This window comes from Strix aluco, chromosome 6, assembly GCF_031877795.1.
Source record: "Strix aluco isolate bStrAlu1 chromosome 6, bStrAlu1.hap1, whole genome shotgun sequence".
Taxonomy (NCBI): Eukaryota; Metazoa; Chordata; class Aves; order Strigiformes; family Strigidae; genus Strix; species Strix aluco.
Genome location: NC_133936.1, coordinates 29,290,706 through 29,313,241, shown reverse-complemented (window position 1 = coordinate 29,313,241; position 22,536 = coordinate 29,290,706). Strand labels below are relative to the sequence as shown.

The window sequence follows — 22,536 nt, the reverse complement described above, 5'->3', positions numbered from 1 at the left end:
CTAAGAGCATTTAAAAAGATTCTGGCTGACCTGAAACATGGCTAGTCTTGTGCCTAGGTGCTAAAGGTCACATACATAGATCCTGAGATTCTGCTAGGATATTATTATTCATATTTCATTTACCTTCTAGTGTTTTAACTATATTTTAAGGACTATTGCTAAATTTACTGTCCAGAAATCCATGGGTAGTCTTTTATTTACAGAGAACATCTGCCAGTGCTATCAGTAATACAAGGCAGTAAAGAAGCAGGTGTTTAAAAGCTAAAACTTGTGATTTCTTCTGTATCATCCACTTGGAGACAAAAATCGGTGTTCAAAGAAAATGCACAACATTTGGACATTTGAGCTACTATATAAATTATTTGTAAGCAATCCCATGGCAACAAGCATCATTTTAAAAGTGCACTATCATTAGCTCTACAAATGCACACTAATCCCTTCTCTTGGTTGGAAACTGCCATTGGGCAATTAATATTGCAAAAATAGGAAAGAAATTCATATTTCTACAAGAAAATTCACCATATTTTCTCAGACCAAGAGAACATCAGCATTATCTTCCCTAGCTTGACTCACTTTTTTAAGCCTCCCAAGATCTTTACTTGACAGAACCTTTTACAAGAGATTTGCAAGCTACAAATCTGTATTTTGACTCCTTCCTTATTTGTACAAAGAGGAACTGGTTGTATTCCTTTCTAAAAGTAAAATCTCCGAGACCACCATACATTTGTTATGGTTTAAGCCCAGAAACTAGCTAAGCACCATGTGGCCCCTCACTTGCTCCCTCTGGGGGCATGGGAGGAGAATCGGAAGAAAAAGGTAAAACCTCGTGGGTTGAGATAAGGACAGTTTAATAGGACAACACAAGGACAGAAGAAATAGTAACGACAATAATGCTAATAAAAAGAGTATACTGAGTGAGTGATGCACAATGCAATTGCTCAACTACCCAGAACCCGATGCCCAGGCTGCCCCCTCCAGCCCCTCCAGTTATATACTGAGCATGATATCACCTGGGATGGAATACCCCCTTGGCTAGTTTGGGTCAGCTGTCCTGGCTGTGCCCCCTCCCAGCTTCTTATGAAAATTAACTCTGTCTCAGCTGAACCCAGGGCAGTGTTACATCAGGATATTTTCTTCATGAAAGTACTACTTAGTGGACATCTAAATCTTATCTAGACAGCCTTATCTATAATGCCACAGCGCCATTCCCCCACAACTAGAATTCAGATTTTATTCACACCACATAGAACTACTAATTCTGAACAGTTAAAAAAAAAACCAACACCAACATAAAACCAAAGAAACCAAAACCCAACAACGGAAAAGAAACACAAAATAAAAAACCACCACTAATGTAAAATACAGAAAAAAAAGTCAAAACCAAACACAACCAACTTCACAAATGTAACTGCACTATCAAATCAAAACTTTCTGCTTTTGCTACACCAATATGCCCCCAATATTATATGAAAGGCTTATGAAGAATGTGTATTATCTAAAAGCTGAACGTACAAATGATACTTTAGCCTCACATCTTTATTCCTTGCAATAAATCCTTTATTAAACTTAGATGTCTTTTTCATCCAAATGAAAATTATGTATATCTTTATCACCACCACAATGACAGTGTGAGTGAACAACTATGGTTTCCAAAATTTAAAAACCACACCTGTTTTCAAGGCTAAAAAAGGGACTTCCCTTAAGATTTTATTTGATATTTTGCTGCTAATTCTCTTTATGAATAGAACACATAATACGATGACTTAAACAAACTAGGCTGGTCAACAGGAATCCATAGTTCTGTTGATTCTGTAACAGCAAGGAAAACCAAAACGTTACTATCCATCAGCCTGCTAGGCACCACTCACAGCCTGCAAGAGCCAACGTTAAGCTTTGTCTTAGATCAGAAATCTCTACTCACTGCTTTGAAAATTAAACAGTAACATCAGTAAGATGCTGTAACAGTATAAGAAGGATCTTTATCTCGCTTTAGAAGTCACTGTCATAGCCATATTTAAGTCAAGAAGACAGTCACTTCAGTAACCAACACCAGATGAAACTTGTAAAAAGATATAGCTGATCACATTGCCGCCTTCTCAGACATGCCTTTTTGTAACTCAGCACTGACTGGTGATAACCTGAGATATTCCCTATGCCAGTAATCAGTGGATCACACTCACATCCAAAGCCGATCCAGCATCAGGCCCACCTCTCCTCCCAGCAGACAAAGTTGTGCTGTGGAGTGCGAGGCCTGGCCAAGGCACTGCTCCGTTCCTCCTGAGCTGGGTTTGCCACTTACAGGGTATTACATTATGTTTTCCTCAGTGTACAACATATGTTAGTAATTGCTAGTTATGTTACTACTATTCCTCATATGGGATTATCATAGTGAAGCAACAGCACTGATTAATCAATTAGCATGGATTCATTAGAGAAGAGATGAAAGATAGGGCAATGTAATTGTGTTTACTGAACAATGGATGACAGTGTGCTTAAAGCCCAGGATTTCTAATAATACACAGCCACCTAGCATGATATATACATAACATTTTGAATATTTAGAATGTTCTCACCGCAGACCTAGACAGACAAAAACCCAAATGTGACTCTTGTGTGTGCAAGTCATGCTGGAGCCTGAAGAACGTGTAGAGGGGAGAGAACACAAGACAGATGGCGCAGTCAGATGAATATTTTAGCTTTGACTAAATCTTTGTAGAACAGCTACATCATTTCCTATAGTCTAGTACGCACAGGCGCATCTGCACAACACAGTGGCCAACAGTATAAACAGTCAAAAAAGGTGTCACAGAAACATTGATTAACCAAGCAGTGTTAAACAGAACATGAAAAAAAGGCTGCTTTTCTAATTAAACACCGACAGAGCCCACTCTCTGTAAAATAAACAGAAGCATATAGAACAGCTTAGAAGCTTTTTCTCCAGATGTCCGAGGTACACATCCTTCACTGCTTGCCCTTGTCAAAGGTTGAACACTGAGCTGATAAAAACATGAATACAAAACTCCCTGACACGTCTTATGTTTCAGTATATGATCCCCTTTAGGCACTAATGCCAAAGACCCCTTCTTTTGTCTAATGGGGGTATACAGACTAGCCAGTAATGCATATGGATATCAAGAGATGAGACAAGAACTAATTTCTTGAAAATATGGTGCAGTCAACAGGTATTGAAATAAAGCTTCGCTAAGAAGCGACAGTAGAAACATATCCACTATACCCCATGAAATCAGAAATCTTCACATAAATCAAAGATCAGGGTCCCACAAGAAACCCAATCTATAGTGTGACAAGGACCTGAATGCTCTCAGAGACCCACTCATCCAGTGTTTTCCCAAGACACTTCCATATCATGCCAGGGAACCAGTTTGTGATTAGTGTAGAGCTTCCTCAGCTTGGAATGCAGCCCTTGAACACAAGGTACTAAAAAATACATTGCCTGTTTAGATTAAAGGCACTGTCATTCCTGCTGAGAGTTAAGTATTCCCCCTTAACTTTCTGGATTGCAAATTTATTTACTTTTCAGAAGATTCAGGCATTGAGTTAATGAAAGACTTATCAGCCTGCTTCAGTCTAAGTGGCTTATTGATAACAGTCTGAGCATCATCCTGTAGCCATCTAATATTTAACCATTTTCTCTGTACTTTAGGAGATGTTAAATTACCAAAATAACTTTTTATATATCTACATATGTATAAATATATATGTGTGTGTATATATATCTATATGTATATATATAAAAAAAGTTGCAGGTGAAGTTCTTCCAAAATCATATCTGGTCACAAAGGTACTATGGAAGTCTCACCGCATATGTCAGTACAGGAAGGAATTACTTCTCCTAGAAATCCTATCCTCTCCTTGGCTCCGGGCATTCTCCAAACCAAATTGTCAACCTTTATTCTCAACAAAATCTCCCCAACACTGAGGCCAGGGAGCCATCATGATAGATAGAAATAAAACCAATACAAATGAGTCTTGCCAGGCCTCTATTTGACAGGTAAACTCCAGACTAGAGATACCCCTAAATTTCTCTGTTGACATACTCTAAGAAAGAACTTGTCAGAGGAAAAACAGACCATCAGTCCTGAAGATGTTTTTAAGGGATCATGAGAACATCTTAACCTAGACAGCATCAAACAAGTGAATAAGGGTTAAAATGTTGCCTGAATCTCTTCAAGGAATTGAGTTTCCTGCATCCAAATGGAAGAAAACACACTGCCCTACATAAAGCCCTTGATCTTGATCCCAATTCTCAATGGAAATTAAGGCAACTGTATAGCATTTTAATTCTGTGCAACTGTATAAAACCTTATTTTAGGATCTGAAAGTACAGGCATGATGTTACCCTAAATTTATGAGTGGAAATTAATAATAAACCTGACTTGAATCCTGTGAACCAAGACATTACTATCACTGGCTTATCTTAAACCTAGCAGGCAATTTAAACTAGAGACGGATCATCTGAGAGTATACTGTTATTTCCAACAAATACTTATGAATCATAAGGGTATTTTCACCCTCTCCTAGGACTTTTAAAAGTAATCAGAAAATAACCTTCCATAAAATGATCTGGTTTCATGTTAATTATTAACTACATCTTGAAATAACAGCGCTGGTTAGTAAATAATTTGACAGCACTAAAAACTGCAGTGGAAGAAAACAGGATTTATCACATGGTTGAAAGAAAGCAGGGTGAACAAAATATCTTAAGCAAAGATGTATTACCATATTCACTGGGAATAAAATAGAACAGCAATAATAAAGTTGTATAGATTAATTAAGTTCAGGATATTATAACAAGCAAAATTTTACCTGCTGATCAGATTATGAGGGGATAATCTTACACAGAACTCTCACAAGCATGTTGAGGGTTTTTTTAATCATTTAAAGAAAATAAACAAAGGAAATCACACAAGTAACTTCATTTTCACACTATAAAGTTATATTTATCAACAGACATTGCTTTATTAATGTTACAGGTGGACTTAATTGCACTACAGTTGTTTACCAATAGCAGGATCTTTAACTGCAAGAACAAAGGTCAGAGAACACATTGCTGTTTCTTAGGAGAGCATGACAGGTGACACAAACAAATGAGTAATTTTCTGAAAGACAGAAAACAGTGTGAGTTCTCAATTCTCCTATTTCTTGCATGTGTTCCTGGACAAACACGCCTGATTCAATTCAATGCCTCTTTCTTCACTTTTGAAAAAAATAGGAGAAAAGTGTGCCATAAGAAGTGCTGGTAATAAAAAGGTCTTCCAGTCGAAATTCCCAATTTTTGCTTATTCCTGTTTTAAAATAAACAAACATTCTCACTTATATCAATGATTTCCTAGAAACAAAATATCCCAGAGGCATGTTTACTATATAAGTGTTTGCCACAAAGCGGAAGGAAATAGCTAATCTGTCTCCTTGCATGCGTTTACTCCATCACGCCATTGTTTTCTAACCTCTCCACAGAAGATGCTCAAGCTGGTTTTAGATACATTGAGAAACTACATGCTGGGACGAAATAGCTCCCTTGCTTCCAGTTCCTCAGAACTCACAAACCAAAAGTATGGCACCAAATAGCAAAGTAAATCAAGTCCCAAACTACTTTTAGTACATGTCAACTCAATACCTAACTACTACTTCCCTTCACAGTTAGGTCTGGACCAAAGCAAATCACACGAGCACTCCAGCAAGTCAAAGTACTCTAAACAATAATTAACTCAGTGAGACACAACGATGTTGCTCACGTTTGCAAATATGTAGCTTTCATTTCAGTATTCTATTAAATTCTGAAAATTTTTAGAAACATTTTGAGTAGATATAAAAGGCAATGTTTCCTTTTTAGACTAAGAAACTCAAAATTTATGCAATCTTTTAATATTCAGAAAAAGTTTGATCATGTTCAGCAAGACTGAAAAACTGAAAGCTTTGCTTTACAAACTTCTAGTTTCAGCTGCACTGCTATCTCCAAGACTGCCATTTCATTATGGTTCACTAAATGAAAGTATCCAATTAGCATTGTACTCCATAACTGTCTTGGACTGAGCTGTTTGCTCTTTGTTACCTATTTGAGTCAGTTTGTCTCAGACGACAGTACAAAACAGAAGGTGGTAAAGCAAACTGTAGTGAAAAGTTGTTTCATGAGCAGACCCAGAGGTAACATGGTGAAGGTGCTCTTGGAAATAACACAGCTAACAGATCTGTTTTACACATAAAGCAGAAGTAGCCTATTTAAAACAAAACACAAAAACCACACAGCAAAAAAACCCCACACAAACCCCAACTTCGTGAAAGTTACAAGACCATCCAAACCTCTTCCCTGACTTCAAGGATAAATCTCTCCTGCAGTTCATCCCTCCCAAACTGCAAACCACCTTCTTCAGACTTCCTCATTTTTATAATTCTGTCATTTTTTATGGCTACCTGGGAAGGCCGAGGTCAGTTAAGACCGTGCTTGTGACAAAGTGGGGAACGTGACAGATGCACGAAGGAGTGACAAGGTTCAGTACATCTGAGTACTTGATGATGCTTCTGAGCTAAGGCATGTGAAGTGAGAATGATTTAAACACTAGTATTTCCTTAAGGTACAATCTCCATGATTTTAAGAAATGTGTTGACATAAAATTTGAGCGACCTTAACAGTAAGTTAACAAAGTTTTTATGTATGTGAATTATTTAAGTTTTAAAACTTCAGTACAATATGCTTAGATACAAAGCACAGTGCAGTTTTATTTACCAGTTAAATATTTCAAATATTATTACTTATTAACAAACCCAACATGAATTATCCAGGTCCGATTATACAGAAATACTCCACAACCATAAATGCTGGAAGACTGACAAGATGCTCAGGGTAAGGGGGTGGGTTGTTTTTTGTAAGTTTTTTTCATTTGTCTGACTCTTTAAGAAAACAAGATTACCTATGCCAAATTCGCTGAAATTTATTATTTAGAAAAGCAAATTTATAAATATTTTTAACAGTAAAGTTTCTTATGCTATCACACAGAAAAGCAAAGCTTTTTCTGAAGACTTTATAATTGCATTATAAAAATCCAAAGCACTGCAAGCTGCTAGACTTTGTTTGCATCTTGCTTATATTGAGCACTAGTCATCTGCATATTTAGTGGCTCCACATCATTGTAATGTGTTCTAGGTACTCAAAAGTAAAGATGTTATTCTTTTCTTCTAGAAAGAAAAGGAAGGAAGAAATAGCTTCAATATGTTTGTGAAGGAAAGAACAAGGTAGAATTCCTAAAGAAAGGCCTCTCATTCAGAGATGAACTTTAGCAAATTCAAAAGCAACTGAAGGAAGCATTCATTGCATTCTTCTGAAAATGAGCTTAATAGTCTAGGACCTCTGAAACATGGTACATCCTGCAGGCACAAGCAATACATCCTAGACAAAAGTAGCTCCCTGTAGAAGAGACGACCATGGAGGGAATGGCATTTTTTCAAGTATCTGTGTGTAATCTCATGCAGGGCTTTAAATTTCAACAAGAAAGCACAGTGAATTGGGCTTAATATTTTAATAGGAAGTACTGGATACATGAAACAAAACAGTGGAATAACAGGACAATACTGATCTGTGTTGCTAAACCGAGGCACTGCTGTATTTTAAGCTACTCAGAGCTTCCCCAACACACATTCACTCCCGTACAATGGTAACGCAGCGATCAAGCCTGGAGATCACAAATACAGGGGCCTGGGGAGCTGAACTCCAACTCAAAAACCAGTCTGAACAGTTTCCCTCAAGCGTGAACTGCCTACAGCACAGTGCTGCAAGCACAAAAGGAGTCCATGTTCAAAGAGGAACAGAGATGAGACTTCCCATCTGCTATACACTCTCCCAGCAAATAACCCTTTCCTGTTTAAATGGTTATAAATTTCAATAGCGACAAGTTCAATTAGCAAACCTTCACTGGAACTTAAATGGGAACCAACCACAACTACTTCAGGGATAATTACACTTGATCTGGACTGAAAATTTGTTTGTTTCCTTTGTGCAAGAATCCCCATGGCTGTAGCCAATTCCAACAGCTACAAGCACCACCAAGTCTGGAAAACACAAATGCAAGGATCCAGAGAGCTGAATGCAAACTGAAATAAAGTTTGAACAATTTTTTGTTGGTTGGTTTTTTTTTCCCCTCAAGCCTGAACTGCCTTACATCTTTGTAACAATCAAACAGGAACTGTTTACCATATGAAAGCAAATATTATTTCTGTTGTTATGGCTATTTGGACATCTGATAGCCTCAGGCAGCCCAAAGGGGCCCCACCAATAACAGCTCAACTTAAAAGTCAAAGGGCAGGAATCTTTGAAGTGAGGGATGACACAGAAACAGTAGTAGACCTTGAAGTTTGGTCTGATGGAAAGAACCTGAACGCTTCAGAGTATATTTCATTTATCCTCACAACCTTCTTGAAGGCAGAACAGGCACATTTGATCACTGATGAAGCTAAATGCCAGAAAACCTAACAGCAAAACGCTCTTTCCACAAACCTCTCCTTTAGGGAAAAGGCAAAGGCTGTCAGCAGTTCGGTTCAGAGAGATTCAGGGCTCTGGCAAATGGCACTGGGGAATGATTCTTGTCAGGTTCTCAGTCTGCAGAGAGGGCAGAAGTTGTTAATACTTTGTCAACTAATTAACTTTTATTTTTTAAAATAATTCTCTGGTAAACATGAGTGACAGAGAACCTTTGTCAAAGAAAACATTAGCTGTCTCTAGTAAGAGGTTTCTTTGATTCTTTAGCGTACAGGCTGAACAGGCATAGACATTTTAAGATATCAGTACGTCAAGACTACTGCTCATGAGCCTGCAACTAGTGGAAAGGACAACACTGGATTTCCAGTTTGCACTTGGCTTCATTTTTAGATCCCTTCAACATAATTCAGGATACAGGTTAGGTACTGGGTTCTAGCAGTAAGTAGCTTCAAGTTGGATTAACAACTGGACTGGAAGCCCACAGCTGGGTCTCCTGGGTTTTCACGTATATTCTGCAGTGATGGTGATACTACTTGGTGCAGGAAAAAGAAAATGGCAATTACTTTTCTGCTGGGAAAGGCAAATACAAGCCACTACTGCACAGGTAAGACTGTGATCTCAGGAATGGATCTCACCCTGCCACTTAGGAGAAATCATGGGGTTTTCTGCAACTGCAGCTTCTCACCAGTAAGGAGAGGGGTGCATAAATGTGGATAAAAGGCTTCTATAGGGTGCAAAAGCCGTTACATGTTACGTGTTTACAAAGCTGGTCTAGGGACAAAGACTTGTCATTCCCCTTTAAATCAAAGATTAATAGTAACTGTGCACCCAAGAATTATAACAGTGACAGCATATTTGCCACTGATATTTTGTATTTTATTGCTGCAGGCAATGGCTGCAGTATGTAGTCAACAGATCTCTAAATTCCCTGACTACTTTTAGAACTCCGCAAAAATCTAGTTTACTGCCTTTGTTGGAAAATTTCTGGGAGTCCACAAACCAAAAAAAGTGAATTTATAAACCATATTTCAGATTATAAATCGGTTGGCATTTCTGACAATGGCAGAGACAATGACTTCTCCTTTTTTTGTTAGTGAAAGGACAGAAAATTCTCAGGTTTTTTGTTTTCATAGAGATAAAACTGAAACGTACCAAGGATCGCTGCTGGTTTTCCTCATGAATTCACTTCAGATATATTTATAGCAGGGCTTTCTACCTTTATCTGCAAATGTCACAATTGAGCTAGTGACTTTATAAAGTTTCTTGGTTTAATAACTATGGTAGATATAGCACATGTTCTGCCTCTGTCCCTCTCTGAAAATAAACAAAACTAATCAGGTCTAAAAACTAGTTTATATCTCACTGTTCATAGCAAATAGAAAGAGTTGGGCACAGATAATCTAATTTTCACCTGTTTCTGCTTACTGCATATACACTAACTCAATTTAGATTGATCGGCTAATGTTTGCAGACTTACTACAGTGGCACAAGGGTACTACATCCATTCAGCTGATTTTTAAAAAAAGACAAACCAGGATGAAATGTTGTTCATGCTCCTTTTTAATTTTATTTTAGCTCTTTGTTTATCTCTTCACTTCAAAGCACTCCTAATATGAGGCACAGTTTCAGTGTGACAACTTTGTAAAATTAAAATGGAAAAAATGTGCCAGCATCAATCAGCTTTACACTGGAAAGCACAACAGCCTGGAGACAGAAATGACGACTTATGAGAGCAAACTATAATGAACCCAGAAGTGCTATCTGCAGTAGGAAAAACATATTAGACTGGAGGCTGAACACTCCTGCCACAATTTGTCTTCCTCAATGGGAGCCTCCTGTTTCCCAATTGCAGTGTACAGTCAAGTCTGACTCCAAAAGCAAGGGAAAGTTATTGATATGAATCCTCACAGTTCTGTTGGCTAGCATTTCTTGTTTGACTTGAAGCTGCTTAAAGTCCAAATTAAAAAAAGAAAAAACAGCACAGAATAAAGCTGAGTCTGCAGGAGACTGGCTGGGCAGGAAGGAAGGACAGAAAGAAGGAAGGAAGCCACCCCAGCAGCAGGAGCCCTGTGGGGTGACCCCAGCTAGCCTCTGGTCACTCTGAGCCACCTGCCTTGCCACGAACCAGGAGGGCCACCCAGGGCACAGTCCTGGGGAGCGGGAGCAGAGGCTGGCCAGCAACTGCAAAGACATGAGGCTGCTGGAAGGGCCCCAAGTGGCAGGGCCAGCTTGTCTTCAGTAATCCTTGGTCCCGTGCAGGAACAGGGCAGGGCACAGGGGCAAGGAGGCCTGCCCAGGAGGAACTCCAAACCTGCAAAACTGGCTCCCCCTTCCCCAATTCAAAAAAGCCCAAACCTCATGGCAGGACAAGCACGTTACTAAATATGGTCCTATTTAAAAGGGAGCGTAGAGAGGGTTAAGGGTCTGATCCCAACAGTATCAGTAAAAATCAGGGGTAGGTGCCTAGGTAGCTGAGCCCTTCTCAGATTTCAATGTCGCTGGAAAATAAATTTTACTCTCTACTGGAAAATAAATTTTACTCTCTAGTGAGTTGTATTCTCAGATTCCTCTGCACAGACATCCTTTCATTATCTGTGAATTGCAATATATTTACCTAGTTCCTGTTCTTTTCACAACAATGTATCTGAGGCACCATCTCAATTCTCTTAAAATACATTGTTAACAAAGGCACCACATGAACACGTATGCCAATAAGTGGGTAGCATTACTTTATATTGTTTTCCAAAGACATGCTTTCCTGCTAAAAAGAGCTTCTGGTAGGGTCAAAGCAGAGAATTTTTCTGTCTTCCGCTTGAAAAAATATTTTTTTTTTCCTTTAAGAGCTGGTGAATACTACAAACTTGCTTTCTAACTTTATTTTGTACCATTTTACTTAATACACACTTACCAGAAGCCTAGACTGATTATTTCAACTACCTAAAAAGCAAAATAAACAGGTTATAAATTGCATGTATCAAATCAAAGAGTATTTTCTCATTTGATTTTTGCAATGCAAACTAAACAGAGTTGCCAATCAACCCTAAATGTGCATGTTTCATTGTTACAGAATGAAATACTAGCAGCAGCAGAACAGAAAGCTAGACCTGAAGTAATCTTACTAATTAAATAAAGAACTATTTCTGTGGTAGTCATCATCATAATCATATGAATACATAATAATATGTATGAATTAAACAAAATGAATTTTAACAAAAATTAAATCACTATAAACCTAGAATCTGCATGTTAGACCTGTGCTTAATTGGTAACGGGCATCAGACACAATATAAAAGTAATTTTAACAGAACTAACATCAATAATTTGATGTTTTACATACTTGTATAGTATTATAAATACATATAATTGGCAGCAGATTAATTTCCCAAAAGTGTTATAATCTGTTGACATAGTGGCATACTTTAAAAAAAAAAAATTACTTTATTTACGAGTGCATGCATCTGGTTCTAATGAAATAACTTTACCTGGTAATATCAGTGTTTGTATGATTGATGACATTAACACAATAGCATCATCAACACGCCTCTCAAAACAGTCATTTGAAAATGACAACTACATATAAACTAGACATTGAAAGGTAAAAAGGCAGAAAATCACAGCTGGGTATTAAGCAATCATTTGGTTCAGTGTTTTGTAAACCCATGATAGCTTTGTTATTATTAACGTGGTAATCCCTAATCTAAAAGTGTTTCTAACTGTTGACAACTTCTTGCTATGTTCTGAGGTGCTTTAAAGAGAAAAACACACACCAGAGATTCTCTTTTGTGTATTAACCAGACTATCAATTTGACCATAAGACAGTATCCATCTCAAAACATCCTGGCTAGCAATGGTTGGCTCTATCTCTGAACAGTGACCCAGACAAGTTCCCTTCTCTTCTGCATGACTGGATGGAGCAGGGAATCAAGGGTGGACACAACAGACTGAAGTGGAGCTGACTTCTTTTATCCCAAGATATATATAATATATATATATATATAAAAATATATATATCCCAAGAGTTAATTCTGCTGTTTAGACGTTTACAGGGTATCTTCTAAATAATAAAAACATTGTATAAAAACTTTTTTAGCCCATTCTGACTCTTTCTGCTCCTCTGAGCTTTCCTGGTAGGAACTCAAGGAGGACTTGTAATATAAGCTTAATAGTTCTTTTGCATTTTTCCCCCACGGAACAAAACTTTCTGATTCTAGCTGTTCTTACCATTACACCGCAAACCATTTCAGTCATCATACCATTTCAGGGTATCTTTTGCAGACTGTTCTTTCCTCAGATATACAACATTACTGAATTGACTCTCTCAAATGGAAATCTGAGAGCATTCGAGGCAGCACATACTATGCATGAAGGAAATGCAGATAAATTTATCCATATAGCATACGCTAGTCACACTGGTCTCGTAGCTGGTTGCTGTGCCACAGATTTTTCACCAGTACCATTAATTAAGAAAAAAACACATCTTTACAGAAGCACACAGAAACATCTGATGCCTAGAGGCAGCTATGGCAGATGCCTCACAGATCTGAGGAAAATGTTCCTATGTTCTTTTAAACCAAAAATATGGTTAAGACACTAATTCTTTAGCTAAAGAGAGTATCACTACAGGAACTTCTGAGAAACAAACAGATTTGTCACTAAGAACTGCAGCATTTCACAGACTTTATTTATTTATTTTTAAGATGAAATGTCCATACTTTGGCTATGTCTTTTGAAACCAAATTGAAGGATATATCTTTCTTCTTGCTGATAAATAGATTTTTTTTCTTCTTTTTGACTTAAAATCCATTTAATCTGTGGTTTTTTGTTCCCTGGCCTCTCCTTGCAACTTCTCATAGAAGTTTTTTATAAAATTCCCCTTTGAATATACCTCTTCTGCATCAGAAACAGAATTCATTTGGGCTCTTATGTAAAGTGTCAAAAGATGAGACAACGAAGAATAACTGGCCCTTGCTCAGTAGTGCTGCTCACACAACTTTACCCCAAACCAATATATTTGTTTGATTTCCATTCTGCTGCTTGAAGAACAGAAAGATTTATGCATATCATTAAAGAATGAAAGGTATGGAGGTGAAAGCAAACTCCAGATTGGAGGAACCTTCACCATATTTCTTAGAATGACATGAGGCCAGCTGAAAAGAAGGGGTTTCATTTTGTTTCTGTAAAGCTGACAGACAGACCACGAAATTGATTGTACTTGGTAATTGCAAAAAAGCAGGAGAACGGAAAAGTAGGAGGCCAATTTATGTCCACAGGTGTTAAATGTATAATCATCTCAGATGCACCACTATTAGGTCAATGGAGCAAGCATCCTGCAAGAAACACAGTGGCTCTTTTATTTAAGGTCCAAGTCCACATCATTCTAAACCAGCCGCTAAATAGACAACAACAAGAATACCAAAATGGAGAGCAGTTCTGCTAACTCTAAAATACCACCATATGTTCTCAGCCCAGTCAGGTTACATGGTGCAGTTCAAATACAGTAAATATGGTACTCTGAGCATCCCTTGGGACTGATGCAAAGAAGAAAGCTGTTTTACTTGAATTTTAGAGAGGAGTTTGAAAACCTGTATGTTCTAACTGAAACCTACATTAAGTTAAACCAAGGCTTAAACCAAGATGAATTAAAGGCAAAATTTACTGTTACTAGTACTTTAAAAATAGAAAAATAAATTTTAAAAAGCACAAGCCACTACTCAACTTGATTACAAGAAAAAAAAAATGGCAAAAAACTTACAAGAGCAACTGTTCCTGTAAGATCTCTCTTGGGGGTCAAAGTTTGTGGGTTTTTTTCTTTTTTATGATACTGCTTGGAATGTGTAAAACTTTGAACTGGCAAATATGCTTCTTTAGGATCTGAAATATGTCCTAAGAACAACTGTGCCAGGTCAGACAGCAGGTATGGCCATCTTTGGGTGCTCAGGACCAGAACACCAGGGTGCCTCACAAACAGGTAATTACTGTCCCTCACAGTACAGAGGAACAGTGACAACAATTTGCTTTTGCATCAACTCAGTTATTCTAGAGTCTAATCACTTCCTTTTTAACTGAAGATTTATTTATTTACCAAATTGCTTATTTATTAGGTTTTATTTACTTAGTTATTTCAGAGAAGCTCTACTGCCTGGGTTATGAAAAAAGGTCATATTAGACTTACAGGCCAGAAGAAACCATTGCAAATACTGACAAAAATAAAAGTTGAGATGTTTGTTCAAAATCTTGAATCCCACTGAATCACCCTTACCATTTTAGTCTATATTCACAGTGGTTTCAGTTTATTATTCCCAAGTCCAACATGTCAAACATCTGCAACACCAAAAACACACAGTACACAGAAGAACTAAAACATTCCTCCCTTCCTTACAGTTGTCAGTGTAAGAAATTGCTTCATAGGTATGGGGTAAATCAGGACCTGCTGCCATAAAAAAAACTGAACATGCAAGTCTCAAAGAGCACTATGTAATTATTACAACTCGAAAACCTGTAAATCCAGATTAGCTAAGACACCAACTACATAGGAGAAGAACAAATCCCCAGATAAGTTTATTCCAATGGGATGGGTAATTTAGTGTCTAAGGTGCCTCTCCTAAAAAAAAAAAATAATCTTGCTCGTCCTTTGAGTTTGAATAACTGTCAATCCCGTAAGAGAAACAAAGCCACAGATCTCACTTTCACAGAGACAGAAATATTAACCACAACAAGAGCGGCGTCTCATATATCAGTGCACTGCAAAATGGTGCATTAAAAAATCTAAAATTAGTTTTTTCCTAATGTCACAACAACATTCAAGTCTAAGTAAATATCAAAGATCTCTGTCATTATTCCCAGTTGTCCACTGGATTGCTATGTTTATGGAAAATGTTATTTATTTAGTAGCAGGCATTTCAGTAGGACACTGACTGAGAAACTATTTTATTTTAGCTAAATGTTTCTAGAGCTTGACAGTAAATGATATGCATGAGCCATGTTGACTGTCATCTTCCACTTTTAATTTGACTGTCAGACATACGAGTAACTTGCTAACGTTTCATTCCAATTTCAGCGCCATGAGCCTGTTGCATAAGCTGCCTGCTAAAAACTGTTCCAGATGGAATGACAGTATTTTGTAGGACCCCAAAGATGTAGCTATAGAGATTAATATGTGTCAACAGCATTGAAAACGTGACCTTTTTCCCTTTTTTTTTTGTCAACAGTTCTTATTTCCATCCCATAATTTTTCCACATTCTTTGTATGATAGGCCACGTGGGAAAAAGAAAGAGTTTCAGTCTCTCAGCCATCTTCCATCACCTGCAATCACATCTACCTGACTACACAAGGCAGAGGACAAAAGAGGAAGGTTTATAAACAATCAGGTATCTTCAAAATGACAGCCAAGGCCCAAAATTTACTTTAAAGAGGAAACAAAACCCAGCCCCCTACTAACATAAGTTCCAGAACTATGGAGAATTTTGATGGTTTTCATAATAGATACTTTCTTTCATAAATAGTCAGTAAGAACCCTACACTCCTCTCACTGGAAACACGCTTTAGAAAGGAACATATTAACAATGAATAACTGCTTTTACCAATTGTACCACTTTTACTGATAATTTATATACTGTATTAACGTCATGGAACATTCATGATTAGCGCTTATTAAAAGAAATCACAAAAAGTCTACTTATCCTTCTCAAATAAAAATATGTAAATTACACCCACTGCTCATCTTAAACAATACAGGTAAAACAATATACTTTTTCTGAAACGTAGGCTGTGCAAAGAACACAAAGAGGACTTTCCCCCCCCACACACACACCTCTTTGCACCCTCAAAAGAGGAAATTACCACAGGGCACTTCTGTCCTTTTTCAGATCATCTATTCAGTATTCTGAAGTATTACAAATATTTCATTTACATTTCTTAGTTTTTCCTCTACAATATAAAGTAATTTCTTTTTGACACAGAATGCCACAGCACACAGCACAAGGAAGGGGAAAAAAAGCAGTGCAGGGTTGAAAAGCAACAGAAAGAATCAAGAAGGAACGGCTTTTGTTAATTTGACAGCCCTCAGCTAGCTGCATAGTTGGATTTATAAAAGGTTCTTTAAGAGCAGCAGTTTTTCATGGTGTAAGAGTGCCACACAGCTCTGGTTCCTGCAGTGCCTCACACCAACAACTTCAAAACTAACTCACTGCAGATGTCCCTGTGATCATCTAATCAGACATCAAAAGCAATACACTGACAAGCTCCTGCGCTGATTAGGAGTGTTCTATATATGTTCCACAGCATAAACAGACACACAGTAGTTGCTTTAAAAATGGATTCACCCACATCAGAATTCCCTTTTAAAAAACTCAAAACTGTTTGGAACTCCCCAGCTGAATGACAGAAAATTCTTTTAAATCTCCCCAGATCTTCTGTTCAGTTCCACACAGCAGTATTTCAAGAGCAGGAGTTAAATTATTAATCGGAAAACTTTTACCAGAAGAAAAATAAATGCCTTCCAGAATTTAAAAACCTTGTTATTATGAATGACAGTCTGAGACCACACCACCTCAGGGAAGCCTCTACCCTGCAACACACATTGTAATACCCAAGATGTGTTTCCATCTCTACTTTATATGTTGTCTAATTATAATTATTATACATCAACAAGCACTGCAGCATCCTTCCAGTACTGCTAGTTCCTGAAGAATTACTGCATTTCTCCCAATATCTCCTTCTCACAGCCCACCTCCTGGAATACTTAAAAGGGGGCTTATAAGAAAGATGTGGACAGACAATAGGGTCTGTTGCAATAGGACAAGGGGCAATGGTTTTAAACTAAAAGGTAGATTTAGGGTAGATTTAGACTAGATATAAGGAAGAAATAACTAGGGATAGACTAGATATCAGGAAGAAATTTTTTACAGGGAGGGTGGTGAAACACTGGAACAGGTTGCTCAGAGAGGTGGTAGATGCCCCATCTCTGGAAACATTCAAGGCCAGGTTGGACGGGGCTCTGAGCAACCTGATCTAGTTGAAGATGTCCCTGCTCACTGCAGGAGGTTGGACTAGATGACCTTTAAAAGTCCCTTCCAACCCAACCTAGTCTATGATTCTATCACATAACTATGGGATAATTTCATATCGAAATTTTAACACATGCAAAGGGACCAGAAATTAAAACTACCTGACATAGTCAGGGTGAGTAAACAAACTGGACAAAAGTTTTACCTTCTAAAACCAGATAGACAATACAACCCTCATGGCAGTGCAGTCTCTTAGCTTGAGACCTAGCAGAAACCTGCTGGATCAACCCAAGTTATAGACTCTACAGCATTATTCCATCAGTGTGTCAAAAAAGATCTTTTCTGCCCTGCCCAGGTTTTAAATTGCCTGATTAGATGAAGCAATATTTCTGCCTTTTTCTTATAATAAAATACCCACACATTTTGGAAGTTCTACTCGCAATCTTTATCTCAAAGCCAAGCTCTGATTGTAGCATATCTTTATGTTTACGCGTGTACATAAAATAGTATGTAAAAGTAACAAATCGTGGAGCTGCATCCTTACACACGTTCACATTATGCTAATCTGCAGACACTTAATCAGGAAGGCTAATACATTACAAACACAATTAATGGCCAGAAGAACCAGAGGATGTTTTGACCCTTTTTAACAAGGGCTCAAAACATAAAAATGTTCTGATTATATATGAACCTTATCCAAAATTGCAAATTATATGTCCATAATGCATAAAACACAGTCAATTTCAAGTCACATCTAGGTAAAAATTGAAACTGTATTGAGCCACCGGAGCAGCTCTTCAATTGATCCAGCATCTCATTGTACCTTTAAATATGGATAAATACAATTTAATCATCCATTCCCATTGATTAACTCCCAAGTTAACCTAAGCATTTATGCAGGAAACATGCAACTATAAAAGAAAAGAAAGTCAGGCAGAGCATAGCATCCCCATAATAATCAGCAAGTTACCAAGAGGGGGTGTGACCTTAGTCCCATCAGAATTAATGCAAAACTCCCATCAACTTTAAATAGGACTCCAATCCCCCATCTGAAACTCATGACAGATCAAGTCTTAAGATAGTAGGGAAGTCTGTCCCTGGGCAAAGAGACAGATAAGCAGAAGTAAAAGCTCCAGAAAGTAAAGTTCGGATGTTTTAATTATACCTTGGCAATTACTACTTGGATGAATGGGACTGAGCAAAAGCAGCAAAATGTAATCTGCTTCCTAAGAAATTCAAAAAAACAAACCAAAAGAACCCCACAATTCAGACTTTCTGCCTTGCTGCATCTTATCTTTATCAGAGTGGAGCTTGGGATGAGGGATCCACCTAGGAACTTCTGAGTTGGTGCAGAGAACCTGAAACTGCATCTCCTCTCAGCAAGGTGGGGATGAGTGTTGAGCAAGGGCTCCACCCTCTCAATCACACAGCATGGCCTCGCTCCAGGGTAGGTCCCCAGTGGAAGACTTCATGTCCATTGCTAACTCCACTTTCTGAAGCCAGGCCCTTCACAGACAAAAAGCAGCTGGACCAGTATGTGACTATTGCAGTAGCAAAGCTATGGCCACCAAATTTTTCAGAGAAATACATTAAACTAATGATGCTTCCCTGAAGTCCTCTCTGGAAACATAGGGAGGGAAGTTCCCATTTCTGAATGTCTGGCCAGGGCTCTATGATTGTAACTAAGCAGAAGAGCTTAACAGCTGCCTTCATAAATTAACAAATTCACTAACAAATACCTTTTCTTCAACAACAAATTCAGATGTTTGCTATCCCTATTTTTCCCTGATTATAGTCTCTAAATTTTTCAGTGGCATCTACCACGATAAGGAAGGAGAGGTTTGGATGAAAAAAGAAACTCGAATTTCGTACCATCTGCTAAATGACTTCCAGTCTGAAAGAACAGATGCTGGACTTCACCATCAGTTTTTGATTGATCTAGAAGTATTTTGTTAATTGGGGCTAAAACTACAGCTAAGACAAAATAAGTGTCAGAGAAAATATGAAAGAATAGCTTAAATTCTTCTCAAACTACCTAGTCACTCAGGAAAGATTTTATAATTTTGGTAATCGTCATATGGCATGAAAAAAAAAAATTCCTTTGAATGAACAGGACAACACCTAAAAAACAGAATATATGCTCTGCTTGGATTCCATAAATACTGTAAACAGTTCAAATGGTTCATCAGGTTCATCCAGTTCACCTGAACTGGACAGCAATGATCTTTACTTATGTTGCTGTATGTTTGCTGTTTTATTTTATGCATTACTTATTGTACATCTATCCTGCACTCTCCTAGAGACAAATCAGTGTTGTCTTCAGAAATTCGTATGATAATCAGCTCTCAAAAATCTGATCAACTAATGGTGTATCAGTACATACCATATAAGACAGCATACAGGCTAACTATGAGTATTTCCACATAGAACTGAATTGCCAGTTCTACATGTGCCAAACACCAAAATGCCAGAAGTGCCAAAATAATTAAGGTAATTAGGGAAGCCAGTTTCAATTACAAAATGATTGCTAAGATAAGTGTGGCATAAATGCAGAGATCTAATTTTTACTACATGCAACTGAAAATTGTTTCATCCACCAACAGCTCTGTTTTTTCTAACTTGCATGTGACAGCAAGGAAGCAGTTTAATGTAAAAAAAAATACATGTTTGTGTCAAAGGAAATGCAGTATTACTTTTAAATTTTCAGCAGCAATATACAGAACAAATGAATTTTCTCTAAATACTGCTTTAACACTTGCATGAAAGAGCATAGCTATATTCAAAATGCAGTGTTCAGTTGTTTGTGAAGTTTCAGTTGAAATGCTTTTTCATTTGTCAGATATTGATTCTTCCCCGTGTTTTAAAACAATATGTACCTAATTTAACCTATGTTATTTAAGTTTTCTATGCTTCCCAAAACATTACACCAAAGTATATTTCAGTATGATTGACAATGAGAGTTTTAGAAATGGTACTGTTGCAAAAATAAGAGCTGGTGTAACGTATTTTGCTGTAACAGATTTTCACTTTAACAATAAAAACTTTCAACCTGCTGTGCCTTTTCCCCCTGCCCCTTACATGACATTTAAAAAAAAATCTGAGAGCCTTCTCCACTGTTGTTATCTATCCAAGCTTTGACTGTTATCCCTATAGCTGACAGGGGGATGCTCTGTATTTTAAGCACACAGAATTCCTTTAGGCCTAGAGGATTCTTGTGTACTGATGCAAGTAGTGAAGCATGGTGAGGTTCTGGCTTCCAAATACAACTGTAGTCCTCACATGACGGCATAAAATACACTTACACCGCTAATACTATATTTTTTAAAAAAAACAAAAGCCTATCTTTCTCTCCTTGATGGTCAAAATAAAGCATTCAAAACGTGTCCTGGAATGCAACAGATTTCACCAAATTTTCCACTTCTTTTTTTCAATTTTCATGGTTATAAAATACCAGAGGTCAGCATTACACACTGACATACTCAATTTACACATTTCTCAACTTTGCAAAGAGAGTAAGATCTGCACTGTTAGCCAAGAGTTCTTTTTGTAGTTTCATTTATCAGGCTAAGTTGGTATTTCACTAATATGTAACTGCTTGCAGCAAACATCGAGAAAAACCTCTCAGCTCAAACAGGTCTGACAAATGACACAGGACTTTGACAAAGTTCAGCCCCCTATGACACTTATACTTGGAGAGTCACTAGCACTTTTAAAATTGCACCAGTTGGTAAATAACACAAGCCACCATAAAACAAGATGCACGCTTAATATTTAGATGCACACACATTTGGCCATGCAAAGAGAAACAATGAACAGTCAACTAAAATCCTGTGCTGGCCTTCAGAATTACAGAGTTAAGATTGAGACCCATAGAACATCATTTATACACAAGTCATCTGACTTTCTATTTACTTACTTCATTCATGTGAACTTAATTGGAAGTATGGTCTTAAATACAACATCTTCAGCTGAAAAGGTTCCCAACTCCAGCATGTGTTGTGGAACAAATCCCAGTTCTTTCCTCTGCTCCCTAATACGTGAAAATGGCTATTTGTGGAATCAGCCTAGTTGTGATCTACGCTGAAACATCCCCCTCACATCAAACGAAGAGGCTGGGGGTTTCTGAGTGTTTTTGTTTTGAAACAAAACAGTGATAGATTGGTTTACACAACTGGGGACAGGGAGTGAGTTCCAACACTGTATAGGGAAGCTAAAGGGGACAGGCATAAATTTCACAGGCAAATGAAAGTAAGTGCAACTGCCCTATCATTTAAGCCAGCATTCATCTGGCAAAAAGTAGAAGCAGACCCACCAGAGCTTTCTAGGCAAACATCAAGTCTAAGAAAAAGCTCTATTCTCCTTGATACACTTCTGTATCCCAGCTGACATCCATCTTTTTATAAGTAATATAGGAATGCCTTCCCCACACACAAACAGAAAGCTTCAGGCCTTAAAACTGCGTAAGAACTGTGGCCCAAGTGCGACCAAGACAGTATCACTTTTAGAAGACTGAAGATGGCCTGCAATAAGATCTAATAAGAGTTATGGCATCCTCACTAATTGTGTCCTTGCACTAATATTTAGTAATAACTATGTTGAAAACAAATTTATCCTCAAAAACGAAGAATCAGGTTGTAAAACAGAAAAGTGAGAGAAAGATGAGACCAGGCAGGATAATAGCAGGGTGCCAAAGGAAGACAGAAAAGTCATGAGAAAACAAGGAAAGTGAAAAAGGGTGCAAGACCAATAAAGCATATTAAAGGGAAAGTACATTTCTTTCCAGTAAGCAATGGTAAACTGGACAATATGATACTGAGCAAATAAATAATTGCTAAAAGTTCAGTTCATATTCCAGTGCCTTACATCACCATTGAGCTTTATGGAAATATCTTATTTTTTTAAAATAGAGCCACTGTTAATCGACTGTATAATCTAAAATAACCATCTAATCCAGAAGAAATTCTCTCCTTTACAGAAAATGAGTATGATGTGCTTTGTTTTAGATCCAAATACATATATAGCTTATAAAACTGCTATAG

General features: G+C 37.6%; 1 protein-coding gene across 2 annotated transcripts in view; it reads right to left on the bottom strand.

The window, feature by feature from the left end:
- PARD3B (par-3 family cell polarity regulator beta) overlaps positions 1 to 22,536 on the bottom strand; it is a 431,776-nt gene that overhangs the window by 254,091 nt on the left and 155,149 nt on the right. The window lies entirely within an intron of this gene.